A 19,315-nucleotide genomic window follows, 5' to 3' on the forward strand; every position below is an offset into this window, starting at 1 on the left:
CATCTCTCGAGCGTAGCAGTCTGAGAAATGTGCAGGTTTGGGATGAGTCTCCTATCACTCTAATATGTTTCATATTTCTATATAACATTCAATAATTCTTACCAGTTCACACAACCTAACATTGTCTAGAATTTATCACATACTACACACACCTTTACCCTTGCTATTACAAGCTGATCATAACCTAAGTTAACTATTTTCCCTTCTCACCTTTCACTTGATCTTGAGCACTACTTTAGCTTCTTGCAAAATCAAACCTATCGTTCATAAGTCCTCACGTAGGGCTGCCTTTCCCTTTAACGGATTGGGAACTAATACTGACTTGACGACATCTTCCGGCCAATTTACTCCCACAAGTGTGCTACGACTTAGTCCATAAAAAGTATTCCTCCCACGTTTTCCTAAACCTTTAGATATATCTGCGGTAATGCATTCCAGATTTTTATTTTATTTCAAATCCCGTAAAGCCCTTTCTATCTCGCGATCAAGTATGGTCCGGTGGTATTCTCATTTACGTCATCTTCTCTTTCTTTGTATCAGCTTACTGGCATAATATCTTTGCCATAATTTTGTCTACATATTCCTTCCATCTATCTTGAAGCTTTCCTGGTTCATTCAATAAAATGCCAATTTGGTATTTTTCTCGGATTTTCCCTACTTATTTCCTGACTTTGTTTTGAATTTTAATGTAGTGCACCCGTTTCACTCTCCCTTCGTACCTATTCCATACCCTCGCACAGTATCTTCCACCATGCTTACTTCGATCTTTTTACTTCCCCACCTTTTTTTATCAATTAACTCCGTGTACTTTCTCCTATATAACTATTTTTTAGTTCTTCCAGTTCCTTCTATCGTCTATATTTTTGACAATCTGGTCTATATTCAGTGATCTCTTTGTTCTTTTACTATTTCCGTTTGCAAGTTTCGATATTCCTGTTTCGATATATTGCTCGGTGGCATATGGACTATGAATTGTATATTTTTTCAATCAAACACGAAAACCCGCCAAATGGTGAACCCATTAATTCACATGGATATAGATGTAAGGAAAAGGGACAGAAACACGTAAGAGTTTCCCCGAGAGCTCAAGTAATTAAGAGCATCGGCAGGGCAAGTCATCAGATTTGTGGTTCAAGTCCCGGCCAATGAAACTTTTTCCCCTTCCACCTTCCCCACCATTCCTGTGTTCGTACTTTACATGTGTTCCTATCCCTTTTTCTTATAGCTATGTCTATGTGAATGAACGTGTGTGTATGTGTGTGTGTGTATATATACATACATACATATATATATATATATATATATATATATATATATATATATATACACACACATTTATATATATATATATAACCATAAACACAGTAATCAACCCGAAGGTCGGTTTTGTAGGCGATGGTAGAGTTTACTCAGTACGAACGAGCCCTATACGGCGTGTGAAATTCGGACATCAGGGTAGGGGAGCCAGTTCCTTTCCCTGTGCCGGTTATGGTTCTCCAGAAACATCTGGTACCCGAAAAATCATATAGCTTGGATGGAGCTGCAGGTGTCCAGAAAACTTGCCCGGGAATCGAACCCGAGATCCTCCGGTCAATAGTCCAACGCTCCGCCTCCTGGACTACCGCGACCCAAACACATCTGTATATATCATCCAAAAACCTACCGCAACCGGTAGATTACCTAATAATAATAATTATATATGTGCATATATATATATATATATATATATATCTGGTACCCGAAAAATCACAGCTTGAGTGGAGCTGCAGTTGCGCAGAGACTTGCAAAAAAGAAACTTATTTTATACTTTAAATTGGCGACCACTCTCAACCACGCCTTAAAAAAAGTTTTAAGTTTAAAACTTTCCAAAATTTATGAATGGAATTTCAACTTTTTTTGTATTGGTGACATTTATCATCATAATGTAGTAGATTATGTTACTAATTAATTTTTAATCTTCTGGTGGTAAAATTGAATAATATCATTCAGTGTTCCCTGCTACAAATTTTGTCACAATGTGAAATGTAGGCGCTGCACTACCACATTACACAGTTAGCTAATTGTTTTAAGTTAAATCATTGTTGTAAAATAAAAGGATTGCTTTCGTTAGTTCAAAAGTTTTTTAAATCATTTTGACGATACGAATACGATACGATGGCAATGCATGATGCAGTTATCTTCAAAGGAATAACTACCTTTTGAAAACGAAGCTGTTATTCAAATTTTATTCTCCCGCTAATATACGCTGAAGTTGTAAGTGAGCAGTTTTAGTCAGTGACCAAAACCGATCAAATATTATTCGAGTGAAATTGTGCTTCGAAAGCCGCAACTTTAGAGAATCTGCTAAGCCATCTTACTGACTACTCTTTGTCATCAAAGCTTCTCAAGGAAAAAGTGATGGCGTTTTCTTCGTAGATATATTTTCCCAAATGTCACACTTTCAAATAATATTCTAGGAGAAAATTATATTCAATGGTATTTTGATTATTCCTAAAGTGCTTTCAATTTGGCGTTCACTCCGTTCTGAAGCACTGTCGGGGCACACACTAATTAAATTGTTTTCTGTCAAAAGTTTTGAAATATATTCTATAATGATTTTCCCTATGATGATGGGACAATACATACTTTTTTTTGCATCAATTGAAGTTATGAAACATGGATAGCATACCTATTCTCGCTCTGCGTTTTCGAGGCAGTTTTAACCCATTTACTACATCATCTAAGTAGATGGACGCCTTGCGACACCATATGGCGTACGACCTAATACTTATGGAAGAAAACTGCCGAGCAAAAATGGGGAAAGTGAGGCTTTATATGTCTCCCTCTTGCCGTATGTGGGTTTTCCGTTCCTCAAACGTACTGAAATAATTCAGTGACCCAGAAATGAACTGGCGGTATAGATTAAAGCGGATGCACGGCCTTTCATTCCTTTGGTATTATTCCGTTCTCGTGCTTTAACCAAATGGCGCATAACCATACGGCCGGTCGGAGTGAGAGCGAACGTGTAGAAATGTAAGGAGGGAATTTTGAAAGAGTAAAATACGCATGTTGAAAGAAATCACAGGTAAATTGTCCCATCATATCAGCACACAACGAGAAAAATATCAAATAATTGGCTGTACCTCTGCTAGAAATTTCTTCCTTTGCCCTATGGATTTTGGAATTGCCATTTGAACGATACTTTGAATAGGGACAAATTCCCCAAGAATTTTTCTTCCATCCTCCGCGAGGTGGATTAGCACATTGGCCATCAGCGTATGATGCCCTACAAAAATGAAAACGGCACTTATTATATTTTAGCCCCGTCTACGTGTACTATTGGGCTTTGGCTCACGTCAGGAGTGCGTTTTACTTGTTCGACTCCTAGCATGCCATCGAGCTGAAAACGAGTTAATATGATTCCGGCGAACGCGAATGCTTCTGACGCCTATCTCCTGCTAATATTTCGGTTGGGGAGCATGAATGCAATTGTCATCGCGTGCAACTGCTCTCCATACGTTCTTTTGGAAGCGATATTTCTTCGCGCTCGTAGATATGGGGTGGAAAGAATGAATATTCACCGAAATCTCTTCGAGAAGTCACCTCCCTTCCTCCTCCCGTATCGATCCAGCCCTCTCCCCAGCTCGGAGAGAACCGCGGCTGGGCTTTAAGGATTCTCAAGGAGAACCAGTGGCTTCTTGCGCCTCGGGGAGGCATAGTCGTCTCCCCCCTCCCACGTGTGACCCCCCCCCTCCCTTCCCCAACGGAGTCTTTTCGAGACCGACTTTTCCCAGTGCCCGTCGACATTGCGTACGCGTGACCTAACGGGTCAAGGGCACTCGACTATCATTCTGTTTCTCTTTCGTCACCACTCCTCGCGTTTTCACCACCTTCCCTTCTTGTACGTATGAGTCACCAATATAGTGGTCCTGATGCGAGTGTGTCCATGAATTTGTCGCTTCGGGAACTCACAGCATGAGCGTGACTTTATCAATTTCCAATTCGACGCACTTCCTAATTGAACATATTATAGGGATGTTATTGTTTTAAAACATAGACATTTTAATATATAGTGATAGAGGGGTAAGATACTGGCACAGTATGAAAACGTAAATGTATTTCGTAACCTGCGATCATACGGATCGGATAGAGCACCATATAAACATATATTAATAGAGTCGTAGTGCATTCGTTTAGAGGGTTTTTCTCCCAGGGTCTGCTTTGCTCTCTTCTCTATATTCTGGTTACAACAGCCGAAAAGTTGGCCGAAAGCGAAATCACCAAATGGTGTAATACCCGTCGCATTAGACCATCTCGTGCGCCTTGGAAACTGAATAAACAGGGTATATATCATAAAGAACTAACCTGTGCTTCACGTATGTGCAAATAGAAGTAATCAGCTTTGTTGACATAAGCGTTAACTTATGAAAACTGGAAGGGAACATTATTTTGTAATACTGGTACTGTATTAGCGGCTTGGAATATTTTCCCTCTGTTTATGCAAGCAGCGTATTTCCTATGAAAAAAAGAATAAATGGAATAAAAATATAGATTCAATGGCAAGTGCAAAAAATGCTACATATTGGCATGGAACTATATACTTGTTTCTCTGAAAATCAAACTGTATCCCGTGAAACTAACATTTCGGCAAATATGTCTATAATGTGTGTGGTCAGATTCCAGCTCTAATCCATGAAACGAAGCGTCCCTGCATCAGTTAACCCAAAATGTCAGTTAGCTTAATTTATTCGCAATTTTAACGCCAGCATGGATCATTTTGATTCTTACATGTTTTTAATGTTTTTTGCCTGCAGTTTAAAAGGAGGCACCATTTCCGTTCGTGAGCTATATTTATTCTTTAGATCCTATGCTACGTACATTTCGGCGGCATACACTTATTCGCAATTTATTCATTTTTTATTCGCATAAATTTATTTCCAAAATTTAAACCCTAAGCGATAGCCCGTATGGGTCATTTTGACCCATAAATTGAGTTGGTCCTATATTTCTGAAAGAAAGCGTTTTTTTCAAAACAACTTATGCCATCATGCTGCGTCAATTTTCACGGTAAACTCCTATTTTATTCTTCATTGCATTCGAAAATAACTCCAGGACACGCCTAAGAATCTACTGGCATCCTTGCTGGCTACATGCATTTAGCAGAGTGTATCCCAGGATGAGGAGGCATTATTTGATGATTTTGCTGATGTGTTTGAATTACCATAATTAGATAAACTGCAGAAGGCACAAAAAATTTATCTGATCCATGCGATCATGATTCCAAAAACCAGTACTACTCAAGAAACGCTGACCATACGAAACAAATAATACTTTATTACTTTTGCTTGTCTTTTCTCTGTCGTTCTATCATTTGATTGAAAATCTTTGTGATTTGGAAAGATAAAAACTCTCGAAAGGTACCGGGCTCACACACGGCTACATTTTTCGTCGTGGACTGATGGGTTCTATCTCGGCAAGCCACCAAGTTGGCCTCCTTGTTTTCACGGCATAGATAAACAGGGCATCCGTTTAGTACCCAAATATACAAGATCTAGGGATCAAATGTCTCAATATGGAAAGGCATGGAAGGAAATTGCAGAGGATGCCAAAAAAACTGAAACAATATTTACTGCAAAATATTTTTAGGGAAGCGCCGGGCACTTCAATAACATAGCGCATACTCTGTGGGTAAAATTAGATACGAGGCAAACAGAGCAGGTTATCCGCGTTTGTTCATAAAAAAATAAATATTGAATCACATGATGAGGTGACAAAGCAGTTTACTCACCGTACCTTTGGTAGGAATCAGTATTCCTTAGATAGTAACTATTTAGAAGTGTTTATTGTAATAACTGAAACATGAACGAGGTGATATAAATTGCATAAATTTGAGCTTCACCCCTAATTATATTATTGCGGAGAATATAATTCTGCATGCATGCTATGTTGAGGAGTTTTTCTTGCAGAATCATCATGTCATTGACGGTTAATTGCAAATCAGGGAGAGCGCATTGCTTTCACTCTGATATAATCACGTTATTTTCCTATGCCTGGAATAATTACATTCAAATCCACCCATTTTGATATCAGAAAAATGTTGTTATAAATGACCAGCAGTTCTTATGAAGAAAACTCAAATGCCCATTTATGCCATCCATGTTATATAGAAGACTGAATGGTCATTCATATTTTCTAGCTATAAATTTGGATCCGACGTCCGAGCCAGATGAATTCCCATGCACACTCAGAAAGATAAATACCCTGCAAATGACCAATAAAATTTTCAATTACGCCGTGATGCATTGTATGCAAGAATTTATAAGCGAGGACATGTGTAACGACAAATGATTTCTATACAACCTTGCAATCTGGCTAAACCTATGAAGAGATGCCAGCATGCTAAGAAATGTGAATCGCTCTGGAAGAAGTGTATATATTTTTATCAATAAAATTACTCAGAGACGAAAGTGCAGTTACAAAATATTTCTTAAGTATAAAAATATTGATTTGTCCATGTATTGAGAGGATGAGTAAAACTGTTCAATATTGTAGATGATATCTCTCAGGTGTCACTGCAATGTATTTTAGAGACAATAATAGGAGCTGTGCTATATTCAATTTACTAAATATGGAGTGAAAATCAAAGTCAGAGAAAGAGTGAAGATGAAATGATGACACATGGACATTCAAAGCATCATGATGGAGCCGGTCAGTGCACAGTTTGTACAACACAGTATACCTGGAAGTAATTAATGCCGTCGTCATATGAGGGCAGTCAACCGAAGGGTAATATGACGGGCCAATCACATCCAACTGCTTTTCAGAGCACACCCGACCGGACATTCTAAAGAAGTAATTAAAAAAGAAGAGGTGCCAAATCAATAAGAACTCTAATAGAAATGAATCAGTAGCCTTGTGCTCATCCTGCTACGTAGAAAGTGGTCTGAGGAAAGTGTACGCTAAAACCATTGGTGTGAAATGCACGAGAAAAAAAAAAGTACTGTGAAAAAAGTTATAGGTTTAAAAAGACAGTATATTAAGTATGTATTAAAAATGTATTTACGTCATGTTTAAGTTTTGAAAAAATGGAAATATAATTCGTTAAATCGCTTGGACATGCGGGAAATGAGTAAGAGAGACACAATATTGCAAACATTTACTCTTATATAATTCTAAATAAAACTTTATACTACGTTGTATTGTAAATGTTTGTTCCACTAGCGAATGAAAATTTGCAAGTAAATGAAAAAAGCATAACATCATTTATAATACTCTCTCGCTAAATTGTCAATATGACTTTTAAATAAAATTTTATTAAAGTAAATGCGTCTATATATTCATATATAAATATTTTGCGTTCCTATAAATAAGTCAAATGTTAAACATAAGTACAAAGCGAGCAATTACTTAATGGGCTAAATTGACCGCATTTGAGTATTAAATAATTGAAACATTCCAGGCATCCTAGACTAAATCGATTGAATACCCATTTTAATTTCCGCATTGATTTCAAATGTGAACTGGTATTTCTATTGACTTTTTAAAGAGTTCTGATTTTTAAAGAATGCAACAGTAATTTGTTTTGCTCGCATTTTAGAAATAAAAGTTAGTAGCAGCATTTACGAGTAATTCCCATGAATCCTACACAGATAACTGGCTGTGAATGAGCCGAGTATTTCAGCATTTCCCTTGGCAACCCGCTTCTTGCTCATAACTCCGTCCGAATTCCAAACTAATTTCGTTCAGAAAAATATGAATTATGAATGCATATGTTGCAGAAGAAGGTATTATAATCAGAATTTTACTTTATTTGCGCTCCTTTATTATAATATTAAAATATATTTGCCATACATAGAGGGGAAATAAATTTTCTGACAGAATTCAGCAGGGTTGATTTTGTCACATGAGTACAAAGTTTTTACAACTACTTGCTAATTTTAGCTATTTCAAACTGATAAAATATTAATCGCCTCTTTTTATTAAAATTCACGACCATATCATGAATAAAAGGAAAAACGAATTTTATGATCAACTTCGGCGACCATTCGGGAAATGAGGACAAACTGAGCCGATCGTTGGTACTCTTTATAAGTATTCAGTCTACTACGAGGTATATTCCAAGAGTATCGGTCGTTCGGTCATTAACAAAATTTCCCCCTGAAAAAGTTTATCAACGGTTTTGGTTTTGTAGAAACCTACTTCACTTTTCTACATAATCGCCGTTAACTTCTAAGCGCTTTTCTTAACGCTGCAATAACTTCTTTAATCCCTCAGCATAGAAGTTCACCGCCTGGGCATGGAGTCAGTTAACAAACAGTGATTTTGAGCAATTCCTCGTCGTCTTTAAACATTGTCCCCCAGCCTTTGTTTCAAGTTCAAGGAGAGGAAATGGTCGCTGGTACAAGGTCATCTCCGTCTGCTCCGATCGCTGTCAATAGCGGTCCAAAACTACTCGTCCACTAATATTCATTGCTCTTTGTGATGGCCGGTATGCATTTTCGGTACACACCTTGCACACAATTTGTGATATTGAGCTTTCCCGTAAAAATCGTTTATATAAAGGCTCGTACAATAAGAGGAAATCTATCAGCCAGGGCACTAATCGTCAATATTCGATCAGAATGCAGTTCTTGGTCCACTTGTTGAACGAGTTTATCCCATCTGGACTGTCACTTCGCTCTTCATCATGCGCATTTGTGAGGCCATTTTTGAAGTCTCCTCACAATTGTCCAACCTGTCCTTCACTCATTACTGTAGGTCCATAATCTAGGTGCCACTCACTATTGATTTGGGCAGATGATGATTCTTTTGCTCACAAAAATCGAATTAGAGCACACTCTTCACCACTGGCGGGGGCAACGATTTTTACGGACATTGCTGTTTACATTCATCGACAGGGAAGCGACTCCTGAATGAAAAAAATAACTCGATTGGCTTCGGAAATAGTCAATGGATGGCGATTCATGCGCACAACTTTGATTTGACTAGGCGATATTTAAATGTAAGTAAATGGCCTGTATCTTTAGAATATTCCTCCTAAATAATGCAATAACTGATATTGATATCCATCTGTATTCTGTAATCCCTAAAAATGCATTAATTGCATCAAGTGAATCGCCTTATTTAAAATTGAGTTTAATAGGGACGACTTACCTCTATGCGTAGTAGCTGATACTTTCAATTACCATACCATCGTCCATAACAATTTTTTAGGGTAACACCACTAGTGTAAAATTCTTTTGGAAAATAGATTTTATCTCTATAAATTATTATTGTAGAAAATGCGAGGCTTAGGGGTTATTGGTGTGGAGAGGGGAATTTCTATTTTAGCCATTACATCTCCTGGCGTATGGTTGGTGACTTATTTACGAGAAATGGAAAAGGGAGATGGAAGGCTTGATTAGCGACATCCTATTGCATGCCTGGGACACACACTCTGTATGTATATCACGGATCAGACAGATAAATTCTGCAGAATTTTAAATTGCAAAATTGGACAATGTTGAAAATAATATTTGAAAAACCACGCCAGAATTGCTTTACAGTATAGTGCTAGTGCTAATCCTTGCAGTAACTAGAAATTGAAGATTTGCCAACGGCAAATGCTACGATAATTATTTTCTGTTACATTATGATGCGTAGCAATAATTGTGGGGGAATTTCTTACGAGATTTTTCCATGGCAAGCAGAATATTTGTTGATTTGTTATTCAAAATAAATTAACATTTTCTCGAGTTGATTTTTGGAAACTGTTATTGCGTCAGCATTTTCACCGTCATAATTCTACTTCCATTCCAATTAGCTTGTCCCAAAAGTTTTTAAAAGATATTATCTTGCATCTCATTGATATCCGAATACCATTTTATTTTATACATTTTCCGCTTTTTTTGAGACACATTTTTCTAGACTGCAATTGGTTAATAATATGAAAGATTAATAATGTGATCAAGGTAATTGATTTTATTTTGGCTGATAAATGTGTTTAAAATACTCATTTTATTGTGCTGGATTCATTCACTAGGCCTAATAGGTACTGTCATGACGCTTCCATCAGGTCTAAATTGGTACGTTATTATTACTCCCTTCATTAAATTTCGCAAAATTAACTGCATTAAAAATACAATAATTGTAAATTTGTTGCCACAAGCACTCGAAACTAGCTTGGCCTGTTTTAATTGGTAATTCCCAGATTATAAAAATAATGGTCCCTCAAACATAAGACGGCATTTGCGATATCAACATCAATATTACTTATTTTTTTGTATAGATATATGCTAATACCACATTCAAGGCTAAGTGCATAATTGATTTTTTCCAAAGTTACTTTAATATTTTATAATTTTAAATTCTAAAATACTGAAAACAATCTCTGTGGTACATATGTAAAAGAATTTAAAATAAACTAAATAAAGGGATACTTTTATGAAAGGATCCGGAAACGAAAGTATTTCGAGGGTTACTTTAATTATTTACCCTATTTGTAGCTGAAATTATTCGTTCTTTTATGGATGTTGTGAAGAATTCTTAGTTCTATTTTCATGGGAAATAAACACCTAAAATGCCGCCTCACTTTTCACTTCACGTGTATTTCACGTACTTTCAACATGACTGCCGCGCGCACTTCATATTGCAAGGCATCAAAGAGGTCGATGTCCTCCTCTCTGCGTATGTCTACTCAACGGCTACGAAGCGAAAGGCTCCCCAAGGCACGTACAACGCTACTCTGTTGGTGGTGAACCTTGTCGGCGCCTAAGAGAGTACCAAGATCAAGAGATCTTGAGGATGAGCTGGGCAAGTGAATGCGTATTTCTGCGTGCTTTCCGTAATTACATCACAAATTCAAATTAAGCTTCGTGCAACAACACTGCTAAAACCGTCTACGACATTTTTATTTTCATCAGGCATATTGGGTAAATTCGACATAAAACCTGACTTAATCACTCATTCACAACTACAATTTCCGGTATATATGGTATTTAAAGACTCAAATATCTCATTGTATTTACTGCCCATTGCTTTACTGTATTGTCTTCGTGTACTTGTACTGTATTGTTTCAGTATATTTACTGTATTGCCAATTAGTCAAACCGAGTTTGGGCATTGGACCAATAGCATTTTTTACGCAGAAAATATGCAATAGCAATTCTTTTAGGGTTTATATTTGATATTCTATGATCCATTATGGATTTCCGTCACAGGTTATTGGTTGTTTCTACTCTCCGATGTGTCGAGATTTAACCCTATTTTGATTTTGTGATTCATTATTGCTTTGATTTTCATTATAGCGTGTCTAATTCTTCATTTTTATCAAATTTTTTTGATGAGTTGTACCGAAGGCTCGTAATTATGCTGAAATGGTTTTGGCTTAACTTTATACTTATTTTTGAAAGATTTCAATCCGGCGAACTGCATTACTCATAAGACAAAATTACTCAAAATGACTCGAGATATGTGATTACAAATATATAATAGGTGAGAAAACTGAAAAACGCGCAGTGGGTGAAAAAACTGAAAAATACGGTGGGGTGTATTTAATATTTTTTTTTACTTTTTTTTTACTAATATGCATTGGTAAAAAAATATCTCTAATAATTTAAATCCTAAAGCATTCAAAGTCCTGATATTCGGAGAGTGGTAATATTAAGATACCAATTTTATTTAATTCGATGCGTAACCTTTGCATGCATCCACTCAAATGTTTTATTGTTCAACCAGAATATAACCCTGCTGAGGGTTATTGTTGTCCAAACAGTGAATATGGTAAATTTTCCCGCCGATAAAAATATTTTTTCTGTCAACCTGTTCCGTTTTAGATTTATCTCTTTGTACACGTCCTTATTTCTCTTTATTTCTCCAAAGGGAAGAATCAGGTAGAACGCAGAATTAATAACATTTATGCATGTATTACAAAATAGAAGGTAATGAGAAAAAAAACTGACAGAGATTCACGGAATGCCAATGGTCAGGAAAAATGCCACTAAATCAACAAGGGTTTTCTAATAGCGAGAAGAGTCAACAGAAGCTGTCGTCTCTTTGTCTCCTGTCATTTTGCGGTTTTTGTGAAGACCAGTTACGTATCATTTGGCATTTTTATTGACTGATTGAGCCATCCATGCTTGTGTCTCTGCCTCTTCCGTGGAAAATTTTGATTTGAGGACCGGTCTCGCGCTGTAATTTTAAGTTTCAATTTTTTTTAAAGTTTCATTGTATTTTTAAGTTTTCACTTTATTGTAAGTTTCCCCTCGTATCAATTGAACGTGATATCTATTCAACATATATTTCTTAAAATAAATTCAAATATTTATGCATAAAATGTGCAAGCATAGGAAGACAAGTATAAACATATTTAATATATTTTTTTGACATCTTTTAATAATTATAAATGCTGGAAAATGGCGGGGAACTTTGGATGATATAATGTGTATATATTTAATGCTTGTGTCCGAAGTAGTTTCGGAACCGATGACCCTACGTGCGTGCCCAATAGAATCTCGCATGTGTCGATCTATTAAGCCAATCCCGATGCTATCCCAGGTTACGTTTCTTCTTGATTTGTGAGAGCGAATATATTTCCTCACAAAGATTATATCCCTGCAAAAATCAACGCAAGGATATTTAATTCCAGATGCTAATATTATTCTCTAATTCGCAATGGAAATTTTAGAGAAGAAATTGAATATTAAATAAAGTAGTTTAAATTATACGACCTATATTTTAGAAATATATGTATTATTGAAATTAATATTATTACATTCAAAGTCCTACCGTAGTGATTGGCCAAATTAATATAAGTTTTCAAAATAACTGATGGGTACGCTGGTGCACGTTTGAAAATTAAATGTTGATTTATCAATGTTGCGTGTTTCTCGATGAATTTTGCTGTCTCGTAGGAGGCCTTTATTTAACGATGAGTTAGAAGGGACAGGGTTTTTAAAATTACTTCCATTGTCAATAAATAATGCAATTATATTTAATAAAAGAAAGTGAAAATTACCCTACATCCTGGTGGAAGCTACCCAATGGCAGCATTAACCAAAGAATTTTGGTGAATTCCAAATGGTACATGTCCGAGTTTGATGAAGGACTATTAATTTATCGCGCATTTACCAACGTTTCTGGTGAATGTGAAAATCCGCTGGTAACTGTCGACATTCACTCATTTTGAGCTTCTACCATGTCACAGAAGTGCATGTTGTGTGAAAACACTCGTTAGGGAAATAAATTTCAATCCCGTTGCCTGTTGTTTATACAGGCAGCTCCCGTGGCGCTGAATCGTTATGCTGAAAATTCATTGCCAATTGGTTTAAAATGTTTTATGATGGTAAAAGTAATTTTTACGAAATAAATTAGGAAAACAGGCGGGAATCGTCAATCATAAGTATTTTTTACGCAGAAGTAAAGGAAAGAATTTTTATGTGCCTTTGAGGATAAATTGTTCAATTTGCTGTTATTAAGTTTGAAGCCTACCCTTGTTGTTTCAACTGCAGAAGACTAATACAGTGACATTGTAGATCGTAAGGAAAATGGAATTAATGCATGGTCATGTTCCGCTGATTAAAGGGACATAGTCTTACGATATCGTTACCATTGCCAGATCAGTCTCCAGCGAGCGAAGTTAAAAACCAACGGATAGGAAAACAAAGAGTAGACCTATTCATGGATATTTTCTTGTTCAAGAGTTTTATTGTCGCCTATGGTGTAACTAGCAGCTGCTGGGAAATTCCAGGACTAGGGCCGAAAACCGAAACTTCTCCGATCAGCACAGAGGTAGAAATCATTGTCGGGCATGATTTTATTTGACGATAATATTGACCTTCTCTGAAAATCTGACTATATGTAGTATTCCTTATCTTTGCGGTGGCCGAGGAATGGCACCAAAGACTGGTGTAACTTGTATCGGCGTATATACCACCCTTTAACGAGTCCGCAAAATGCTTCACTAGATTTGAATAAGCTTTAAATATTTAACCAGTTTCACGGGCATAAAAACTGTATAAATAAGTTTTTATTCAGTAAGGAAACTAACCAATAGCGTCAGTTTCTCAAAGTTAATTATCTACGAATAACGTAATATTAAAAGTAGCCAGGGCATCCCCCTTCCTTCCTTTCATTTTCCGAGGAAACGAACACTGTCCCAATGCTTTTTATTCGGCGTCCGGTGAGATTTATAAACTTTTGGCAATTTTACGCGGAGAGTTGGCAATTAATGATCAATGACTAATAACTTTTCACCTTGGAGTCCAGTAATTGGCGGGTTAAGTCGTGAAAATCCAATTAAATACGAGAGGAGTCAACGGGTACCTCTTCCTCCGAGGGAATATCGATATTTCTTGGAAAGAAGATGACAGTCTGTTTTGGGGACCGATATCTAAAAAATGCAATAAAAAGGAATCATAGAATTAATGCAAACCCTCCAGATAGCAACTGAAAGATCAATCGATCGAGTAATACTTCCGCCAACTAACATTATTAGCTGGAACGCATCATTAATCAAGTGAAAGAATTGATGTGGAAATTTGTGACAAATTTGTCACAGAAGCAATAAAAGTAGGGATGCATCAAATGACGAGAATTGAGTATGGACGGACGACAGCGGAGAGCAAAAACAGAACCTGGAATACATTTGATAATAATACCAAAATGGGGATTGTTGTACAAATTAGCAAAAAAGTTATTGAAAATTCATACCAAATTATTTTTCGACCCGCAACCAAGAAGTAAAAGTTCCACTTTCAATTGAAACAATTGCCAATTCCCTACTTACTCTTGTTCCTTGTGAATGCATTGAGAATGCAACTGATATCCGGAAAGAGACCTGACGAGAACGATCTAAAGACGAAGACGAAAAACCAGGTAATCGAAACAGATATACAAGTTGTATATCCATGAAATAGAGCCCAAAAAAGCACCAGGGGACGATGAAATAATGGTAAAATAATAAGCGGAGCTGAATAATTAATCCTCGCCTACTTCACCGGCCTGAGTTTAAGATGGAAGACGCATTTTTAATGCAAGATCTAGAAGAATTCTCTCTTCTGTATAGTAAACAGGAAAATATTTCAAGATCCAAAGCTTAATAAAATACAAATATGTGAAATGCATAGTTTATTACCTCGATCAATTATGTAAATGCTCTAATAATGGTCAAAAAAGTATTTATTCATGATTTATTGACAAAAATTTAATCAAGGATAAAATAAAAGTAATCTTGCGTCGGCTTTCAGGCAAAATTAAAATGGAACCTCGCATGAAAAAGAAATATAAAAATAATTGTATTCAATTTTACCCCATTCAAACATATACATTTGCTTTTTAATTATTTAAAATTTTGAAGCTCCTCGGCGATGACCATATTTCTGTGTACGAGTATACAAGTTTATTTCTTGCGTATAGAAACTTTTGATAGCAAATTAATATATCTTTTTGGAGAATTTTTGAAAACCATTAAGCGTGTCACCTTAACTGGTTATTCGTTTTTACTGCATTGTACCGTCACCAAAATTTATCATTCTCAAATAATTATTAGAGCGGAACGAATCAACTATTTTACGTCACTTAGATTGGAATCAAAAGTTTAACCTCTAATTTAATTTTGCTTTCGAGGCCATATTTCATTTTCAGCTTTCCGTCCGCAATGGCAATTTTTAACAGTCCCTCTGAATCCTCTTTCTGTGTTTCCTTTGCACGACTCTATGCTCATGAATGCTTCGTTAACGAATGCATTTCAGTTCTTATTAAACAAGCGAGCAATTAGCGAGTGTGAGAGTCGACCACAGAGAAAAATAGTGTTTCGTTAGATAATGGGCACTTGCTACATCAAGGCCAATCGTACTCCCCAATTCGGAATGGGGACACTCTACAAGGGTAGAGTCTCTGTCCCACCATATCGACCGGATTATTATTCTGTCTAGACCTTCTGGGCTGTCAAGCTAATAGTTTAGAATTCAATGAACTCATTTCTCTATGAGTTCTTTTTAACGTGGTTGCGTTTGTTGGCAGTTCCCTTTCAATCCATGCTCGAATTACCAAAAAAATCAGGGATCTATCGATGTTAAACGTTGGATTTAAAACGGAGTCGTCAAGTGAAAATTTTGCAAAATTTTCGATACGTCAACCGTATGAAGTAAATAAAATAAATCACAAATACAAGGCGCGTTACAAGAGTATTGCATTTGCGTCGGGCAATTTTTTGCGAAGCAAAGATTGATGTATTGATTCGCACCTCTTGACTCTTAATGCCACAAGTACTTAACTAAGGATAGATATATAATTTAAATGCACCCATTAAATTCATTATGTCCAGTTGACTCTTAAAACCTTCAATATATGAAATTCCACATTAAAATTGAGGCCTGAGGATGTCGTAAGGGTCAGGTATACTTCAGTGCAGATTAGAGAGAGCATTAAGGAATAGGGAGTTTAAGGAAGCCCTGAGGATGTATAAAATCCCCGCGGAACTACTGAAGGGTTTAGGGAAACGTTGAAAAAGTGTTTTTACGAGTTAATCGCTCCATTTATATGGGAGAGATTCGGTCAGAAGATTCCATTAGAGTGCTACTTCCCGTTTCGAAAATAGAAAGGACAATGGTAGTACCAAAAGACACTACGTTTGTTTTCAACTCAGGAAAAGAAACTTCAACAAGATCATCAAAAAATGACAGGAAAGGTGATAGAATAATAGCTCATTGGGTGACAAGTCTCATTTTAGGAAGTGGAGAGGTACGTGTGATATCATAGCAGTAATAAGCGTGCGGCGCGCATGTGCGTGTGGGCGGATGGAGAGTAGGATTGGGAATTGTTAAGGAAATGGGGTAGAACTGCATCCACACAATACCCAAGCCACCTTAAGGTCGTGTTAGATTAGGACACTTAGAAATATTAGTTCTTACGTCCGTTATAATATAACGTGAGTGGTTCCATAATTACTTAGAAAACATAAAAAAAAATTATTTTGGTAGATTTATTTTTCAATAGCATCCTTATAGCTCGGCACTTGATAAACTTTTCCCGGTGATTCTCCTACTTTTTTAAGCCGACCATAATGAAGGATTTTCGAGTCATCAAAATAGGCATCTATGTTGGTGATGACGATCTCGTTTGAGGTGAGTCGTTTTCCGCCGAGCCATTTTTTCTAGTGTGGAAGTACAAAAAATTCTGAGAGCCAAAACTGGTGAATACGGTGGATGTTTAAATAATTTGAACGATAATTTCATTATTCTGTGTGCTGTGTGGAGTGTGCACCGGTGCATTGATTTGATTGAAGGGGACGTTTATTCTTGATTTCATCGCTCAACCTGTAAAATAACGACGCATAGTTCTCCCCATTTATCATTTCTCCTTTCGAAAGTAATTATTTTAGACGATATCTCAAAATACCGCGTCCATCACTTTGTTGGCCGGTTTTACCGTATGCCTTTATCGAAGTCAGATAGCCTTTAGAAACTCGCTGTTTCGACTGAGTCTTTCTCTCTAGAGTGTAGTCGTGTGCGTATCCATGATTCTTCTACAGTTATATATCGTTTCAGAAACTCGTCAGAATTGTAATGGAAAACATGTATTAACTAATATAGAAATAATTAGTGCACATATGAAAACACTTCAAAAGTGACTCAGTAGCTAGTTGCCGGCCAAATAATTGCGTTGCAGACTCTATGACAGTATAAAGTGGCACTAGGGTTCGATTATTTTATGTTGGCCTTTCGTGAAATGATAGAATGAGTACATGAATATGCCTGAGACTATGCCTACATTTCACATTTTATCCCCGCGGTCAAATATACCCATATAAAAGAGTAATACAGCAGTGCCAATTGTCACCCCACGCTCTTTACTGTACATTCGAAGGAATTGGTAAAAGAGACATGGATAAACCTGGAAATGGGAATGAAATTCGGCGGGAAATTCACAAAATTAAATAGATTTGTGAGAGAAAATCCTTAATTTACCAGTCAGGAAGGGATTAAAAGGATTACTTAATACATTCGAAAAACAGTGTGTTAGGTATTGTATAAAAATGCATGTAAACAAAGCAATATATGAAAAATTCCAAGAAACTGCAGGATATGTCACAGCGGTAACTTTTAACGAGTTCATCTGCTAATGCTCATTACAATGAAATAATTTCGAAGTGTAACAGTCATGACAGAGAAAGGCTACGAAAAAGTTTAGATTAAGAGAGCAAAAACTAAAAAAGGTGCAGAGATATACATATTCATGTAGTATTTTGGCCCAAAATTTCGAAAATAAAATGGACATCAAAAGGATTTTCTTAAGGCAAAGAAGCTTTCACGAGGTGAGGACGCACATATTAGGTAAAGATTTTAAGGGAAGTTTAGTTAAATCTTTGATATACTTCGCGGTTTCGTTCGGCGCAGAATCTTGGTCGCTGAAGCAAGTTGCTGAACGTGCATTGGAAACTTTTCCGATAAAGGTGAGTTAATGGGTAGAAAAAGTAAAATGAACGGGAAGGAAATCCAACAAAAACGTGCTAAGCACGGTGGGGGAGGAAAAAGATTTTTTGTGAGGAATAGAATGGAGAACGAAGAGTTAATGCAAAGGATTTTGGTTTGTAATGGAATGCTGAATACTGTGATTGTGGAAAGGATGTTGAAAACGAGGAAGGGCAGCCATGATTTCAAACTGATAAGGCTGGAAAGGCGAGATCTGTTGGATCTAGCTAGTATGTAATTATGATCGTGGGCTTCTTAATGATAGGGTATAAGGCTGTTTCATTTTAGGCCAGACTGATATATGCACTGTATGTGTCCATCCAAAATTCACCTTGTGCTATGAACTACCTATAATAAAACTAGTTGGTATTTACATTAGTTTGCTGTACCGGCCAATATAAAAAGATATTGTGTAGTTTTCGGTGGTCTTTGATCCTTGGATGAATGAATAGATAAAAGTAATGGGACAAGTTACCATCAGTGGTTTATGGATAGCCAAAAACGTTTAACATAATACCTTTTTCTTCTTCACTGAATTTCTTCTTTTATGTTTTACATCTGAAATTTATGATGAAATAGCTATGGAAAAACTATTATTGATTTTTGGAGTTTATAAGGTGATTCATATTAACTTTTGTAAAAATATTAACAATTTTAATTTAATAAAAATGTACTTGTTGAAATTGCATGAGTATTCTTGTAAGGCGTGAGTTTTTCACTTTTTGGAATTTTACCTAACTTATTACTTTGAATCCTTTTCAGGTGTCAACTTTGACCCACATTATTTGACCTCTCCAAACTTTACTGGAGGTTATTGGAGAGGAGTTTTGTAAGTACCAAATGAAATAATTAAGCTAGGGCAAAAGAATGACTCCTTTTGGGATTGA

At 36.4% G+C, this 19,315-nt stretch overlaps 1 protein-coding gene across 1 annotated transcript in view; it reads left to right on the forward strand.

Moving 5' to 3' along the window:
- The window catches only part of LOC139686039 (Ig-like and fibronectin type-III domain-containing protein 1), an 862,041-nt gene that overhangs the window by 63,910 nt on the left and 778,816 nt on the right, over positions 1–19,315 (forward strand). Inside the window, exon 2 of the mRNA XM_071583133.1 lies at positions 19,191–19,257. The gene's annotated coding sequence lies outside the window, so the exon portion shown is untranslated. The remainder of the gene's footprint in view (positions 1–19,190; positions 19,258–19,315) is intronic.

Source organism: Hetaerina americana, unplaced genomic scaffold (assembly GCF_022747635.1).
Source record: "Hetaerina americana unplaced genomic scaffold, ioHetAmer1.1.p SCAF_13, whole genome shotgun sequence".
Lineage (NCBI taxonomy): Eukaryota > Metazoa > Arthropoda > Insecta > Odonata > Calopterygidae > Hetaerina > Hetaerina americana.